Below are 19050 nucleotides of genomic sequence, written 5' to 3' on the forward strand. Positions count from 1 at the left end.
AAACTAAAAGAATCTGAGCCACTTTCAAATGTATACATTTTCATTGGCATCATAGTTATTCCAAATAATATATTATTGAATCAGGAGCTTTGATACTTTAGGATAATGGGGCTCATTTAAATAAGAATTTGACATTGCAAGGGAGCAACTTGAAGCTTATTTTTATTTTGTAGATTTTATTTCTAATTTATTTAATGCGAGAGCGTTACTGGGCCTGCAAACACCGCGATCCGTCCAAAGCCGCTCTGGCTGCGGAGACGCAAAGGGATAGCAAGTTAGATTGTGTGGACGACATCAGCAGGCAGGCTCCGGGGAAACCAAACTTGATTTAAAAAGTCCAATCTTTATTAGGTATGGTAAAATACACAGTACCTGATCCTGTGCATTCAAAAAGAACCAATACTTCACAATGGAACTGCTTTAAGATAAGCTATTGTTTCTTCTACTCAATTTAACTGGAGGAGTCACTTTGATGGGACTTTAATTTTTACCATTGAGTGCTATTCTCATTTCCACCAGGGACCTGTTATCTTATGTCACGTTTCTATTGTTCTGTTGAGAGGTTGCTGGGGGCGGGAGGGGTGATATCACTCCAACTTGCAGTGCAGCAGTAAAGAGTTTATGTATAGGTTTATAAGAGCAAGTTACAATGCCAAGGGCATTTGAGAAACTAACAATATGTCTAGCCCATGTCAGATTTGAAAATTAAATTTAAAAAAACCCTCTTTGCTCTTTAGAAAAATGAATTTCAGTGCAGAATTCCACTGGAGCAGCACTATTAACTGATTTTGAAAAATAACATGTTTTTCCATGAAGAATGCCTTTAAATTGGACAATGTTTCCTTTTTAATTCTACATCAGTAACTTGGACCATTTTCAGCATTAAAGGAGAAGTAAAGTTTAAATCATTAGGGGTGCCCAATGTAATCACTTGATACACCAGGCTGGGCCAGTGCTCCTGTTAGCAGAAATCTGCACCAGCCTGGGGTTCTTTTCATTTAACACCATGGAGTGATTTTCTTTCTACTTTCTCATTCTTCACAGGGATGCACATTTGCAGTAAAATTAAAAGCTGAACTTTGACAGCTCACTCTACCACGCATGCCTCTGGCAGGGGGCACTGAGGATAGAAAAGGATAATTTAATTAAAATTAGCGCAAACCAGTGCAGTTTTCTACACATTCATTTACCCTGAGGAAGTCAGTTTAGCTGATTAAACTTGTAGGTTTATATTTTCTATTTAATGGACTGGTCAGGACAATCCATGGAACTGCAGTAGTAGTTATTCCTTAAATGCAAACCAGGAATTTTCGTAGGCTTTTATTATCTGACATATATTTAGTGCAAATTTTTCTCAATTTTATCCAAATTATTTTACAAAATCACACTATTGGCTTGCACCCTTCTGTATATTTTTATGTATATATTTTTTTGTATATTATCAAGGGTCGAGGTGAATTTTTAAATGAAAAAATAATAATTCGTCCGAATACGGATCTATGCGATCGAAAATGTACCTATTCGACCAAAAAGAGACTTTGATTTAATTTTGGTTGGTCTTTTTGAATTTGAATTTCGAAGTTTTTTCAATTCGAAATTCGACCCTTGATAAATATGCCCCTAAATGTCTTTTAAAAAAATCTAACATAGTGAGACACAATATCATGGCAACCAGTTCCTTCATAAACCAAATAAGTAAATCATAAAATGGTATTACAACAGATAAACCAGCAGATCATATAAATGTGCTTAAAGGGATTCTAATCACAGGAAAACATCAGTTACGAGTGCTGCTTTAGCAGAATCCTACACTGAAATTCATTTTTCAAAAGAGTAAATATATTTATTTAATATTTGATTTTGAAATTTGACAGGGGGCTAGACTTGTTATTAGTTTCTCAGGTGCCCCCAGTTATGTGACATGCTCTGGTAACACCTCTTTATTGCTGCACAAAAACTTGTATCACCCCCCCACTAGCCTATCAACAGAACAATGGAAATGTAACCAGCTGCTCCCTGACACCTACATTGCTAAAAATGCTCGCATGCTCCACCTTGTGTTGAGAATAGCATTCAGTATAGTGATGTGCGGTTCAGGGTTTCCCTGACCTGCACCCGACCCTATCCCGCCCTGCTAATACCCGCGCTCGCCCACACCCGCTTCCGGGGGTCCTTTTATAGACCAGCCCCGCCGATGACGTCACAAAAGGGTCGGGGCAAGCAGATGCGGCAATGCCGGCATTTGAAGGTGGCAGGCTGGGAGAGCAGGAGAAGAGCTCAACCCACACCCGCCCTCCACCCGCGAGGAACACTGCAAGCTCGACCCGAACCCAAAAGTGCTAAACCCGTGGGTCCCGTGGGTATCGGGTCGGCCCCCACATCACTAATTCAGTAGTAAAAATCCAAGTCCCACTGCAAATCCTCCTGTTAGTTTGAGATATTTTATCTGAAAGTAGGTTGGTTCTTTCGGAAAGCACAGGATCAGCCACCATGACCTGAGATGGCTGCCTACACTTTTTTTTAGACACTTTTGTGTAGAAGATGTATTAAAGCTCTCTCTTTAAAAATCACCAGAAATGTAGAATTTGCACCAAAGTCAGTTAATTTGTTAGATTTTGTTTGTGATGGAATAATTTTAAGTGATTTCTAATAATACAGCTACTAGAAAAGGGAGCCAACCAAAATCTGTCACCCAACTCCTGAACAGATGCTGAGAGATGGAGAAGATAAACTTGATTATTTCAGAAATGTTACAGAATTTTTTAATTGATTAAATGTAGAAAGTTTCTTATTTCAGTATAAAGAAGCTTATTATTATTAAATTTTTACAGCATTGGATGGGGACCAACCTGGGGCTGTCACCTCAAGGGCCAGCACACACCCCCGGGCACCCCTCCCCAGCCGCAACCCCCCCAGGCCCCCTGCCACAACCCCCTCTGCCCCCCCCCCCGCATATCCCTTAGTTTTTCTTGTTGAGGCTGTGATCAGGGTCAGGAGGGGGGATAAGAGTGCAGTGCCCAGGGCGGGGAGCAGGCCTGGGTCAGTTTTACAACAAAGAAAAGGCATGTGTTTATAAAGACAAAAAGTACAATTAATTGTATAGGTTAAGATACATGTAGTTGATTATCATTTAACAATTTGAATCTATTTAGAAGTTAACATTTCTACAGGGACAGTTTTTTTGCTGAAAACAGTGGGGAAAGTAAGCTATGCTCACCAGAGAGCAAAATCTTTTGCTTAATCTTTTGTTTCCATCTTAAAGCAAACAGTGGCAGTGAAATGGTTAGTGCAATACGGTAACAGTTGTTTCCCAAAATAGGAAGCCTTGGGAATTTTCTGCCTTCCTGGAAAACCTACTCAGGTGTCAGACATACCCAGTTTGTCTGTCTAGCACCAGAGAAGGTCAGCCCATTCAATCCATTTCAAGAGTTGATGTACACATTTCTTGCAACACATAAATAAGATTTCCAGTCATTTCCTCTAAGATTTACCGACTGTGTCTTATCATTCTATACATTTGAAATTTGTTTTTCTTCTGTTTTTGTGCAATCACCAACCACTTATGAAAAAAAAAAAACTTGTGGAATTGCCTTGTGGAACTGTACTCTGTGTGAAGACATTTACCATATATATATATATATATATATATATATATATATATATATATATATATATATATATATATATATATATATATATATATATATATATATATATATATATATAAACAAGGGAAAGTTGTGCTCACCACTAGTTTTTAAAATCATTAGGCGGGGGTGCAATGAGGGTGTGACCACAAAATACATATAGACAAATACAAGATTCCTCTGCACTCAACCCATTATCAATATATTTAAGACAGAGACATTTTGTGCATACTGCTACTGAAAAATGCCTTACCCTTTAAACAAAACAGGGATTGTTTGTCCATATATTGCAATATATTTAAGCTGGCCAACTACGTCAAAGTCATCCCATATCTGGCCAGTCCTATGCTCAATTTTTATAAAATGTATAATGAAACCATAGAATTCTTAATGAATCAAATGAAAATTGAGCATAGGACTGGCCAGATATGGGATGACTTTGACGTAGTTGGCCAGCTTAAATATATTGCAATATATGGACAAACAATCCCTGTTTTGTTTAAAGGGTAAGGCATTTTTCAGTAGCAGTATGCACAAAATGTCTCTGTCTTAAATATATTGATAATGGGTTGAGTGCAGAGGAATCTTGTATTTGTCTATATATATATATATACAAGCCACACTCCTAGGTCTTCAACGTTTCGCACTCCTAGGTCTTCAACGTTTCGGCAACTACACACGTGCCGTCTTCAGGAAATTCAGTCGAAATTCGACCAACTGCAATTTATTTAAAAAAAATGTAATCTTTTGTACTCGGGTGAATAGGGTCGACCTGAAAACCCGAATCGAATTCGAATCAAATTTGAGTTTTTTCCCCAAAAAGCAGCAAACAACTCCAAATTGATCCCAGGATGTCCCTCCATAGGCAGGTTTAAGATGACGAATAGTCGAATTCGCGTTCTTAAAAGGGCCAGTGTATGATACATCGAAAATCAAATTAGAATTTTTAAAAAAAAACTAGAATCGAATTTTAACAATTCCCTAATCGAATTTGACAGTTTTGGCCATAAAAGACTCGAAAATTCTAATTTTCACTTCGACCCTTGATAAATCTGACCCATAATATATGAGTGCTTCTTTTGGATTGATGTGCTTCTCTTCATATTACTCAAAAAAATATGTCACAGTAGCCTCTTTGGAATAGGTGTACTTGCTCATATACTGTAGGTGTAGGGGTTATTTACAAAGTACAAAGCGCAATAAAACAGTCACACTTCTCTTTTTTTTTTTGCACTTTGTACCCTACTTTCCACTCTAGTAGAAAAGTCACAAGTCTTTGCACTCTGTTTCAGAACAGAGATCTACAGTCTCAGTATTGATGAGGGCCATATAGTCCCTTACCAAGGCTGTATTAGGAACCAGTACTTACCACCAGCCCCCTGGTATAGACAGAGAGCCATTCAAATGTGTGAAATACACCCTGTGGTGGGCAAGTTATTTGAATGTTGGTAAAGAGATTCAAGATTTTGTTCACTATTATAAGTAGTAATCAGCATGGTTCTAAGAAGGATAAGTCGTGGCAAACAAATCTAGAGAGAGGGACTGTAGTAGATTTCATCTATTTGGATTTTGCCATAACTTTGTTATACAGTGCCACATAAACGACTGCTTTCTAAACAAAGGTCTGTTAGTCTTAATAATGTTGTTTGTACAGGGGTGGTCTTTATTGTACAATCTGCACTTAGAGAAGGTTCTTAGTGGGTTCCAGCAAGGTTCTGTATTGGGCCTACTTAAATTGAATTTGTTCATTAATGACTTAGATGCAGCTGATACAAAACTATATAGGGCAACTAATTCCATCCAAGATGTGACATCCTTGCAGCAGGATCTTGAAAATCTGGATTTCTTGGTGACTAAGTAAGTGGCAGATGAAATTCAGTGTTATAAATGAAAGCTAATGCACCTGGCATGTAAAAATATCGAAGCCACTTATACTTTAATGGGACTGCACTGCACCATAATGGAGAAGGGTACTGGAGTTCTTGTAATTATTAAACTTGGATATACAAGCAATACCAGTCAGCAGCTGCAAGGGCAAACAAGGTTTTGTACTAAAGGAGTATAGCTTTGTAGGAGGAAAAGAACTGGTAAGGCCCCATCTAAAACTACTTGCACCTGTAGCAGTGGAAAATTAGGATTAAGCACATTACTCCCCAATGCCTTTCACCCCTAGCAGGGCCAGAACTTGGGGTAGGCAGAAGAGGCACAGGCACTGGGCATGTACCTCAGCAGACTGTACTACTCCCCTTGTTCAAAGCTCAAATGCCAGCTGTTTTAACAATTGCCTACACTCCACGGGTCTCCCTCCTGCTGACAGGAAGGTGCACCCATTGTTTGGGGTGCCGATGTAATTTGGCCTGGTGCTGACCCCTACCTTGCAAGATCTGAATGACCCCTTGTGCCACCGGCATCTTTCCCTTTTGTGTAATCATATTGAGAATAGAGCAAATCTGTAGTATCTCATCTAAGGTAAATTTTATATTTTGTTTTAATTTATATTTTAATTTATTGTCATTTAATTTACCTCCTGTGGACTCCATTTTAAACAAATAATTTGAATGATAAAATAACATTTCCTTTTTGTAATAATAAAACAGTACCAGACGACTTAGCTGCATGAATCCACATTGGTGGCAAAAGAATCCTATTGGGTTTATTTAATGTTTAAATATTTTTATTAAAAGTATTGTGATGCACATTACAGATATATGGAAAACCCCAGGTCCCAAGCATCCTGGATAATAGATACTATATCTGTAATTGTTTAATGATGAATAGTATATGCAAAATTGCAAAATGCAATCATGCTTATTTTTGCAGCTATAAGTTCCCATAATAGGGTTTTTACAAGCCAGTGTACATGTGCAAGTTTGCAGCTGAGGTGGGTTAAAGCAATATGTGGGTGTGTGGGGAAGATGTAGCGGAGAGGGATGGGTGCAGAAATAAATTTGCTTTGAGTAAATAATCAGCTACTGAGCATTAATAGAAAATGAGGCACCATTTCACCATTTTTTATGTAGAATTCTGTTTTGATTGATAACCCAAACTCGTCGTTTAATTCAGAGCCGCTGATGCAATCCTCAGCATATTAATATATTTAAACAAAGTTCATGAGCATAATATGCGAGATGCTTCATCCAATTCTGATCTATTCTGAGATTTAATGAAGTCGACAGCAGAATTGACAAGTGCGTGAAGGAGAACGATGTCAATACCTTTCCTATACAGAAACTCCATAGGAATCTGATTAGCACAGATCTAGGACTAAGGTCAAAATCATACAAAGGGGGGAAAAGTAGAAGACCTTCAAGAGAATGTAACCTTTGAATGAGAATGGAGGATAGATACAAAAGTTTGAGAAAAAGTAAATTGGTTTAAAGCTAGCTTGAATTTTGCTAGTAATGTTTTGGGTTTCATTTTTTTGCTGCAGAATAGTTATATATCCTACCATATGTGGAAAAAGCTTATCATACATTACTCAAGTAGCAAAGCCATAATACTCAAATATATATAAGAACTCTTTTAGAAACTGCAGTGTGTAAAGTGCAATCATAGTGCCTTTTATTACATATGGGAGCATATGTAAACTCTAGTCTTATAACTGAGCAAAGCTACATTTGTATGGGACAGGGGCGATCCTGGCCCCTCTGCCACCCTGAAGCGACTTGCTGCTGCTCAGTATTTCTTCCTCCGTTTTAGAGAAATCATAGGAAGAGAGAGGGAATAAAGGCTACAATGGGTACATTGGATGGTATAGAACCTGAGACCAAGAAAGGTTATAGTTCAGTTGTGCTCCTTCCAACTTCTTATGGCTGTAAATTCAGGTGTCTGTACACCACCAAAAAATTGACAAATTTCAAAGTACAGGAATCAAATCGCTGTAAGGCAGTATTAAGCAAACAGAAAGTGTTATTTTATAAGCAGTGTACACTACATGTTTCAGGCCAAGCTCACTTTCATGCACTTTCTCTCACTTCTCTCACTCTTTGTTAATGGACAATTTTTTGCAGTGACTTTTTTTTGATAAATAATTAGGGTAAATGGACATTTTTCCAATGTTTTTTGCGATGGTATTATTTATATTTTTTATAAACCCTCCATGGCACAATGGCTCAAGGAAAATCTACCACCACCCTTTGGTGCTTATTCGTTTCCATTCGTAAAATTTGTAGTGCTGCTACATGGAGTAACCCAAATATATTTATCCCAGAGAGTAGACTTCTTAGTCTCTCAGGAAGCTTCCTTTGCCAGAAAAATTATCCAAAGGTCATTATTACCAAAAAACCCCACCCTTTTTAATTGTTAACTCTAATTGTTGCTGCCATGTGGGACATGAGGGAATGGCCAACTTTATACGCCAGAAAATATACTTTTACCCCATTAAAAGGAATTGTTCACCTTTCAAAAACTTTTTTTCAGTTCAATTGTTTTGAGATAGAAAGTAACTGCAAAAAGTCTTTATTTCTGGTGAACAATCTGAAACTGAACTGAAAAATGTCTTGGAGGGTGAACAACCCCTTAAAATAATTGTTATAATACGGAGGATTGTCTGATTAAATGCTTATAGGATTAATTTTACTCTTTTCTTTTCACTTGTCCTACCTAACAAGAAGGAAGAATAATCTTGTGGTTGCTGCAGATGGACTAAGGAAAAAGTAAATTTTGTCAAGGATAAATTGACTCAGTTTCAGTGGTCACAATGCTTAGTATTAGCTATGTTAACACAGAAGGTTAAAATGGCCAATACACATTTTAAGTATTCAGGCATTATAAAATAAATAAAAATGACTGCCCTTTAGTGAATAAACAGGGCCATGGTGGTGTGTTTAGAATGTTCTTATTTTATTTTTAAAAATAAGTGGATTTGTTAGTTGTTTCCCTTGGCTGGGGGTAGCTCCATAGAATATGAAGCAAACAATCTTTACTGCATTATTATTTTATAAATGACTGCTAAATCTTAGGGGACAAGCAGTAAAGTAGCTTCAAGTTTTAAATGTGTTCTGTGTACCATGAGCGGAGTTTAATTTTTGCTTGGGGAGTAAGTAAGAGTAAAGGGGTAGTCTTTAAGAATCATTTTTCACTAGGTGAAAAATAGATATAAAAATGTACAAGGTTCTTATCTTGGAGATTGTACCCATGCGACATGGTGTGTAAGGGAGCCATAGGGAGCTTATGGAGTTTATTGCATGACTATTTAATTTGTGTAGTGTAGTGTGGGGTGTGGGATTTTATAGAACAGTCAGAATACAATAGTCAGAATTACAATAGTGAAGTGTATGTGAGATAGCTAGAAGTTCAAGCAGCAACTACTATGCAAATAAAGACAGACAGACAGAGACTTGGGAAAAATGAGCATCTAGAGATGAATGGTGCTAGCCCACATGTTAGCAAAGTAACTGGGTAATCTGGAGTTGCAGTGACAGTCAGGGCTCTTACCAGTCAGTATGATGCTGCAAGCAAGGTTGATACTTTATTCTCTTCACAACATGCAGAAGAAGGAAAGATATAACATCGCCTCATGGAGATTATTCCCAAAATGCACATGTTTCAATAAAACTTTATGAACTCAAAACAACATGAACACTGAAAAAATATCATGCTTCTTCCACTTTCAAACAAAGTGTGGTTCATTCTCTCTGCAACACCATATTGCTCTGGGTTTTATGGCCTCCTGTATACACTTCCATGTCCCTTCTCTGATTACCAGCATCTTTAACATCTGTGACGCTAATCTGGTTTATCCAGACCACAGATAGTTAATGTCCAGCTAATGGTAATGAGTATGGGTTACATTGGACTCACACATCAGGATCAGGGCCTTCGCTAATTGGAAGTCTCCCAATAAGGTGTAGTGTAACTATAACACACAGGCTACTGTATAGCAAAAATAGGAAAGATATTGGATGCCAGGAGGTTCTTATGATGAAAACAGAGTGGATGGTTTATTGTACAAAGATCAAAAATGCACGTGACCACAGGTTTACTCATGTATGAGGATGGTGTAACAATCAAAGAGGAGGGTAGATAGAGGAGGATGAAACAGCAATTACAGATGTCACTCCCATTAGTCAAATAGTCAAGCGTACATCAATTCCCTCAGGCAGATACACCTTTAAGGGGATCCCATCCAGTGGAGTGGAGATTATTGCCAGAATGCATGTTTCTTTATGAACTTTATGAACACACAATAACATGAACACTGACACCTACTGGCAGATGTAAACAACAGTATAACAGTAAATAAGAGAAAGGTTTTTGTTGCTAACTGATGGTATGACTATACTTGGTATGACACTTCAAATCATTTTCAATAGCAGAGTTTGTGCCATGCTGCATTATTGTGTTAAGCTGATCTTCTTATTGGGTAATGTCATTGTTCACTCCAGAGTGATGCGGGTTGCTGATGGACGCATGCACAATAGCAGCAGTTGGAAATCTTAGGCATATGCATTACATTGTACTGCCACACTGGGTGAGCATGAAAAAACTCTTGCCCAGTATAATGGGGCAAATTCACTAACCTCCAAAAATTTGCCACTGACAGCTCCCCTCAAAGCACCATATGTTAGGAAATGTAGGGGGGAAGCCAGTTACCCCCCAAAAAAATTATGCTCTTTTTCAGCCTATCACCCTGAAAAAAGGAAACTTTGAAAAAAAAAATGTTCAACTATTTTTTTAGGAACTCCTATCCTCTATTGCACTTCGCCTGGTCTGATGTGGCGAAAGCAAGTCTGGCGCAAGGGGTAACGTTCAGTAAAATCCACATCTCAGTGAATTTGTGTAGTTTTGCCAGAGCGCAAATTTGCCAGGCGTTAGGGAGCGAAGTACCACTAGAGTCCTTCGCTAGCGAAGTTACGCCAGCGACCGTTAGTAAATCGGCAAAGTACCGAAATTCAAATTTTCACCCGCGTTAGTCACTTCACCCTTTAGTAAATTTGCCCCAAAGTCTGATGCATTGATGACCAGGCAAGCATCCACTGTAAATGTTATAGCTAGTTTGATTATCTTTTGTTCTCCTAAAAATTAGCAAAGATGACAAAACCTACCGTATATACTCGCGTATAAGCCGAGTTTTTCAGCACCCAAAATGTGCTGAAAAACTCGACCTCGGCTTATACGCGGGTCATACCGTAGCAACAGTAGCCAATCCCTCAGCCGGCGCCGCTACCCACGTGGCGGCCATGGGCGCCGCCATTTTGAGAGCGAACGCCGGCAGGGAAGGACGCGCCGCCCGGAGCTCCTGGACCTGCTCCGGGCGGCGATCACACAGACAGTCCTGCGCTATGAGAGAGGGAGGTGTGTTGGGGCCGCGGAAGGAGCGTATCTGCTCCTGGACCTGCACAGACAGTCCTGCGCTATGGGAGAGGCACAGACAGTCCTGCGCTATGGGAGAGGCACAGACAGTCCTGCGCTATGGGAGAGGGAGGTGTGTTGGGGCCGCGGAAGGAGCGTACGGTTCCTTTTTTCTGCTTTCCTAGGTGCAGCACCTCATTGATCTTCTGAGCAGCCATGACAGGTGGGAGGTCACAGGGAAAACAAGTGGCAATTGTCCAGCTAATAGTTCTGACTCTTTTAAATCGTTTTAGATAGATTTCTATGCCATAAAACATGATTACACATTTACACATTCACATTTTGAAATCTGACATGGGGCCCCTAGGCTTATACACGAGTCAATACATTTTTCCAGTTTTCTTAGGTAAATTAGGTACCTCGGCTTATACACGGGTCGGCTTATACACGAGTATATACGGTATTTGCATTTTTGACTCATTCTGTGCCCACACATAGGGGCAGATTCACTAAGCGCCGAAGCGCCGAACGCTAGCGTTAATTCGCTAGCGTTTGGCATTTTCCGTACTTCGCAAATTCACTAACGAAAGCTGGCGTAATTTCGCTAGTGTAACTTCGCACCCTTAGGCCTGGCGAATTTGCGCAACAAACGAAACTACGCAAATTCACTAACATGCGCATTTTTCTTTACGCCACCTTTTACGCTAGACTTCCTTCGCCACCTCAGACCAGGCGAAGCGCAATAGAGTAGATAGGGATTGCTTCAAAAAAAGTCACAATTTTTTCTAAGTCCCAAAAAATGCTGGTGTGTTTTCTACATTATGGGTGATAGGCTGAAAAAGATCGAAAAATTTTTTGGGGCTCCCCTCCTTCCCCCCTACATTTCCTGACTCATGGCAACTTACCTATACAGGGGCACATGTGTAGGGCAAAATAAAATTTTTATTTGATGTTTTGAAGGTTTTTTAGGCATTTGTAGTGCTGATACGTATTCCTCCATTGAAATTAGAATTTGGCGCCGTATGCAAATGAACCATCGCTAGCGAAACTTCGTTTCGCTTGACAAATTAACGCTAGCGCAACTTCGCAAACTTATGCTACCCCTGTGCGCAACTTCGGATTTTAGTGAATTTGCGGAGCGCTGGTGAAAATACGCCTGGCGAAGTGCGGCGAAGTGCGGCGAAGTTGCGCCTGGCACAACTTTGAATCTTAGTGAATTTGCCCCATAGTCTCTACTATGCATTATGTCACTGGCTCTTGTGGGAGACAATAAGTTCAATAATGATTCAATAAGTGTGATATATAAAATATGGCATTTCTAGCTCTAATCATTTTTAGGATTTAGTTATCCTTTAATTGTATTTTTGCTGCCTTTTATATTTGCCATAATAGTTTAGACACAAAGTTTCATATATCTTGATTTCAAACACACCAAGTTTTTAGCTCTACTTTGTATACTGTACTGTATTTTTATCCAACATACTTGAAACAAAACCCCACCGCTTCTTTCTCTGTATCCTGTCCTGAAATTGATATAGATATAGACTGTCAGATTTTATGATTAGTTGTTTGACTAATCCGGCCATGTAATGTCGTCTATTCTATCCTTTTTGTCTTTTTTTAAATGTTTTATGCTAAAGATATGCATAGTTATCATAAGAAAGAAATAACCCTTAAATACACCACTCTACATGATAACTTAAGTATATATAATTTTATATGAAATGTATGTGCTCTGTATTCAGGTATGCTGCAGGAAAACAGTAGCAATGTATTGAATGCAAATCAGTAAGAAAACACATCTCTCCTAATTGAAATTTGTTTCAGTTAAATTGATTAGTGCAATACAAAGCATTTCATAGACAACAACATATTTTCATTTAAAAAAAACATCCAGCTACTCGCAGGTTTGCTTAAAATTTCCCATTATATACCTGAAAATGACTCTATGGAAGGCATAATAATTCAGTGATAACTAAACTAACTGAAAGATAAAGGATTGATTGTGCACTGTATTCAGGATGTCAAATTACACCATATTTACAGTAAATTAAACAATGCACTAGTCTTTATACGTTCCAAAATATGGAAGAACCCTACTCTATGAAATATCTTAATTCATGTGAAATACATTGGTAAAATACAGAAAGATCCTACTTCACTTTGAGGCAAGAGAACTGAATTAATTCACTAATTCATTAATTCTCCCCTTTTTTTCCGGTGTCTACTTTGGAAGTGCCGTCTTCCCAGGGTCTACACACCAGACGGATATCCGTTTTGAAGGGTCCGGGTGTACACGTGTCTTTCTTGTTAACCTTTAAACAAACCCCCACACCAGTTCAGAACCATTCAGATAAGACTTCCAAATCTGGTCATGAGAGGGATATTTGCTTGAGTGTGCTGTATGTGATGGGCCCATATCTGACTGAATTACATGTTCAGCTTTTACCCTAGCAATGAGGGGGGCTAGCATCATGGTTGGTTTCATACTGTATGCTCTAGTGATGAGTAAATCTGTACCATTTCAATTTGTCAAAAAATTAGTGGCAACTTTTTTTCTCACTCCAAATGCATTGAAGTCATTGGGCATATTTATATTGCGGAGGGTCTTTTTTGTCTCTATGACTTTTTTGTCTCTGCAACTTTTTGTCTCTGTGACTCCTTTTGTCTAGGTGGCTTTTTGTCTAAATGCAATGAGCGTTTTTTCTTATGCTGACTGCAGCAATTTTGTTTTGGTGAATTTTTTTTAGCTGTAAATTGTTTCCCGCCTAATTTTTTCTGCAGAAGTGCGGAATTTCACGAATCCACGCCTGGTGAAAAAATCTGCTCATTGGTAGTATGCTCTACTTGTATTATTGTGGCAGCTAGATTGTCTGTCCAATGCATGTGTATCTGAACTTGCCGGATAAGATATCAATTTAGATTGGTCCTACGCATGTACATGTGTTAAATTGAAATGTATATATAACATGTTACACATAAAACAAAATAACTGCCTAATAGTTGTATCCCTTTGACTCACAGAGGGTTGCACCAGCAAGCCAACTTACCATATGGTCTCCCAGTGGGCCCCAGCAAAGAGCAATGTTATTTGGTATGCCATTTTCCCTATTGTAATGTGGTAAAATATTCATTGTAAATCTGGAGTAAGTAAAAAAAAATACAATTTTAAGTTATGTTGCAGAGTAAGGAGGATACAACAACACAAATCTTGTAATGACACAATATCCTTTATTGAACACACTTAAAAATATTTTGACATTTGCTGTATTTGCATACTGTTTTTTTACTTTCTAAATGCAGACTTCTCCTCACCAGCAATGGAGTGCTTTTGAGTATTCCAATATCCTGCTACTCACACAGCACAATGCCACAGTTAATATCCATATACCATAGTCAGCCTTATATCTGTCCAAACCATATATAATACACAGTTCAGACACTACCTTTATTCTCACTCACTTCAGCTCACTAATAATAAACTGTAAATCTCAGTTCTTGGTCCTGTAGCCCCAGCAATTTCCAGCACTTTTGTAAAATAAATGCAGCAGGCACTAGACAATCTGACTTCTTGCCTACTGGCAATACACTAGAACTTATATTCTGCATTATGAGCCTCTCTACTGTTCTAATTTTTAGAGTAAAAAATCAGTATATCTTACTTACTATATGCCCAGTTCCACAAATGCATCTTGCAACCATCACTCCCCACCAAACTTAATTTCCAACCCCCCTGACTACAAATGACAAGGAGCAGTGGCCTAGCACGATAAGGAGCAGTTCAATACTCAGATAAAGGTTAACCTAAAGATTACATTGATTTCTTGGTTTTAAGCTGCCATGCCAGAGCAGTGTCCGAAGACATACTTCTCTCCAGCCAACTGACCACTTGGCTGGACACAATAAGAAGTAACCAATCAGCAGCCATCTCCCCCATCCAGCACCTTTCCTTGTTGCCTGGTAACCACAGCCCGTGAGGAGAGAGATGGATTTCAGATAGAAGCAGAGAGGACAGATCAATGGAGGAACAAGGACCGCAGTGGCCAAGTAAAAGCTTCTCCCCTGGCAGTATATTGATCCAACTCTGCTAGACCCAGCAAGTCAGCTCTAGCAGCCTCAGAGTATCTGAAATACTTTCCTAAATTTCAATAACCCCACAGCTCATGCAGAGACATGGCAGATTACCAAGACTGGTTCAGCTGTGCCAAGCTGTGCCTACTACATGTTAACTAACTGAACATTATCAAGATCATCATACTGTGCTATATTTCTTTAACTTTTTGTGGTTGTGGTCTTGTGGCTACAGATCCTCAGAACAGGACCAAGAGATTAACGGGGTAGTTCCTGATGTCATACTCTGAAATGAGAAGGAACAAGCCAAGGCAAATTATTGGATTGTATTAGTGGTCTTACAATGTCATACACACAAACTTAAGCTCCCCATAGACGCAAAGATTTCTCTTGCCGAACGACCGATCCGACCAATCCGTCAAATTATCGTACGGTTAGTGGGATTCGAACGATCGTACATTTTACGATTATTCATTTGACATCTGTCCGAAAATTGATCGGCCATGTTAAAAAATCTTTATCGGTCCCAGTGCAATCTATCTATGTTTGCAGGGACAAGCAGGCAGCTACCCTTTGTTTTCCTGGCAAATGGTCTTTTTAGTTGATGGAGAATTCATATGGTTGTACGATCATTTCGAGATAATCGTGGTCTCACGATGACGATCGGATCTTTTAAAAATCTTTATATCTATGGCCAACTTTAGTCATTTCTTCCACATCCCCAGGGAACACTGCCCTTCCTTAAAAGTGTGCCACTTTAACACAAACAAGGCCTCTGAAATCTTATAACATCTTTATAAGTGTCAGACATACAGCTGTCCCCTTCCTTGCCATCTCAAAGAAAATTAAAAAATTCATTAAGTTTTCATGCAGTATCAAGAATCCTTAAAACAATTTGCTATACAATGACTCAGGTGCAATTGCTTTGAATGCAACCATTCTGATCATGTTAAATTCTGTGAAATCTGCTCAGGCAGAGGAGGAATGATTATGCTGCTGTAGCAGTTTAAATTATATTAACATGCTCTTTACTACTGAAATTTGGTTTCAAACAGCATTAGGAAACATTAATTGCCAAATCAAAAGTTTTTCACAATGATTGACTCTGTTACAGAGGAAGGAGTGTATTGTATAATTCACAAATATAATTTGTATGTGTTGCCAAAAGTAAAGCTAAATATAATGGGCAGAGGGGAACATTTGCCTTTGTTATTAATTTTCGGCAGAAGTATAGATGCAACTCCAGTTTATTCTATGCTAATGACTAGCAGCAATCAAAATGCTCTGGCTCAACAGCACTAGGGTCCTAGGTCTGAATCTAGCTAGGGAACTATCTGCAAGAAGTTTGTATGTTCTTCTTGGGTTTACTCTAGGTTCTTCTTTTCCTCAAAATGCTCCTGAAAAAATTAGCCATAATGTAAGCTCCACCGGTGAAGGGTATTATGTGAATGGTGTATAATCTTAAAGGAGACATAAAGGATAAATGAAAAAACCCTAATTTTGTAGGCAATTATGAGTAATATAGGGTGTTGCTTTTACATGTTGCTAAAAAAATTACTTTTTTAAGCACAATTCTTCTATATCTAAATGAGTATAATGCGCTGGTACATTCTTATTTTTTACACAATAGTCTCCTTTATTAAAACAATAGAATCAATCTGTAGTGTTTCCAGTCCTCTACATCTCTTCTACATGAAAATACCCTTAATTAAATTAGAAGGAAATGTACAATACATGGGGGGGGGGGGGTGCCAAATGTTAAAGCAGCCCAAAGGATTGTAATGACTTACCTGATACCCCGGGACAGTGCTCCTGCAATGGCCTATGGGGTGCTGTTTGTCCCAAATGCATTCTGTATACAAAACTATCCAGAATGAATGTCTCTCATGGTATATAAGTATTTGTGACCAAATACACAGATAAAAAATATACAAAATACTTATTTCTATTGAAGAATGAGAAAAAAATCTGGTTAGTGCACAAAAGGATGTCATTATATCACAAACTACATTCTGTACATTTTAATAATCAATCGGTCTCACAAATGTATAACATTTATGTAACAGACCCGCTTATGTGCAAAGTTACTTACAGGATAAATTATGTAAAAAATAAAGTGGACAGAATTGGTAGTGGTATAACTAACTAGCGCATGCCAAGCTAGATTTGAATGACAAAATAGTTATTTGTGACAAAAAGCAAGATTTTATAGTACAGGATTCATTCTTTCAACAAAATGAAAGCTCAGTTTCACAAAACAGATTAAATATCCATTCTGTGAAGCAATACTGTCAGTCACATTCCTGAACCAATAAGAACAATGCTTATTGCCATATAACAAACAGGATGAAAAGTTGCCAGCTCTGTTCCACATGGCTGCATCATCCCTGGCCTGCTAGAGTGCATAATATCTGGCCTGCTAGAGTGCTCTTTCTAATGTCCCCTGTGCTGCATAGTAATAAACATGAACAAACATTTCCTAAAAGGTTCCTAATTGGAAGTCCTTACAAATGTCTGAGAAATATAATGCTGCACTGATAATGATTCTAGAGAAAGAAATTTATTCAAAACATAAATATGATTTAGGTGATATGGCTATTTTTATTATAGTAACCAGCTTGTTTGGACATTTTGGTTAAGGGCATTCCTGCTGTTTTGCCATTGTCTTATGGTTCCTGTTTCCCTCTTCCTGTCTAAGCTGAGAGGAAGCATGAAGCAGGCCATACCTATCTACCATGTTGTAATATATGTACCAGAAGTTACTGGGGCTCATTTATCTACTCTGGGAAAATTTGCCCATGGGCAGTTCCCTATAGCAATCAATCTTAGATTAGCTTTTTGAAGCCAGGTGCAAGTAGGACAATGAATGCAGCAATCTGATTGGTTGCCATGGTTTACTGCCCATGGGTAAATTTGCCCAGTGTTGATAAATGACCCCCACTGTGCTTGTCTGGCTGCTTCACCTGAACTAACACAGCAGAATCATTTAATCCAGTACCAGACAGTTTATCACACTTATTATCTTGCAACCTAACCCATCATTATAATAGGCCTAATATCCCTTCAATAATATCTGACAAACTGTCAGTCAGGTATATGTTTTGTATTTGTAAATAGTTCAACTACTACATAATAGTTTTAGCCACATATGTGGGAGTGAACATATGAATATGCACATTCTGTATATTATGATGTGCAGGTCTTATGAGCAGCCTCTCCTGTACTGTGTGCAAACAAAAGGGGTAATTTAGGCAGGGGCAATTTTAGGGGATCATAATTTATTTATATAGAAGCAGCAAGCTGCACAGTGCTTTACATTCATTATAACAAACGGGGTCTTATGATGCCAACCCCCTTACCTGCCCAGTGCTTACAGATTTCACATCAGAGTAGGTTGTGGAGGGGGAATAACACTAGTGCAAAAAGCACAAGTGTGCACATGTCACACACATGTCACATCAGAAATTACGACACCCAGAATTAGAAAAGAGCAATTGGGTCTGACAAATAATTGTGTATATTGTAGCGCATTGGATGCAGTTGTGTCACATGTCTTACCATGGCAACTGCAAATGCACCTACATTATGGCAAATGTTCTGCATTGTGGTTAAAAAAACATGGCAATTGCTGTCATAAATGACCCCTTTAGTCTATGAAGTAAAATGTGTAGGGGACGTTGAATAATCAATACTGCCAAATCTCAACTAAGCAGTTCCTTGCCCAATGGCAATCCAGGTGCATATCATATAATAATATAATTAGAAAAACAGCCCAAAAAAACAACCCTGGCCCTGCATCCAGTGCACTACAATTTGCACAATTACTGTACATTTGTGCTTTGACACAAATCAGACTCGCTGCATAAATGAACCCTTTTGTTTGTACACAGTACTCAGGTGTGGCAGCTCATAAGACTTACACATCATACTATACAGAATGTGTGTACACATGATCAATCCCACATCTATGGCTAAACATATTCTGTAGTAGTTGAACTACAGCCAACTATGAGACTTCTCATAAGACCCACTCTTCATA

This window comes from Xenopus laevis, chromosome 1S (genome assembly GCF_017654675.1).
Source record: "Xenopus laevis strain J_2021 chromosome 1S, Xenopus_laevis_v10.1, whole genome shotgun sequence".
Lineage (NCBI taxonomy): Eukaryota > Metazoa > Chordata > Amphibia > Anura > Pipidae > Xenopus > Xenopus laevis.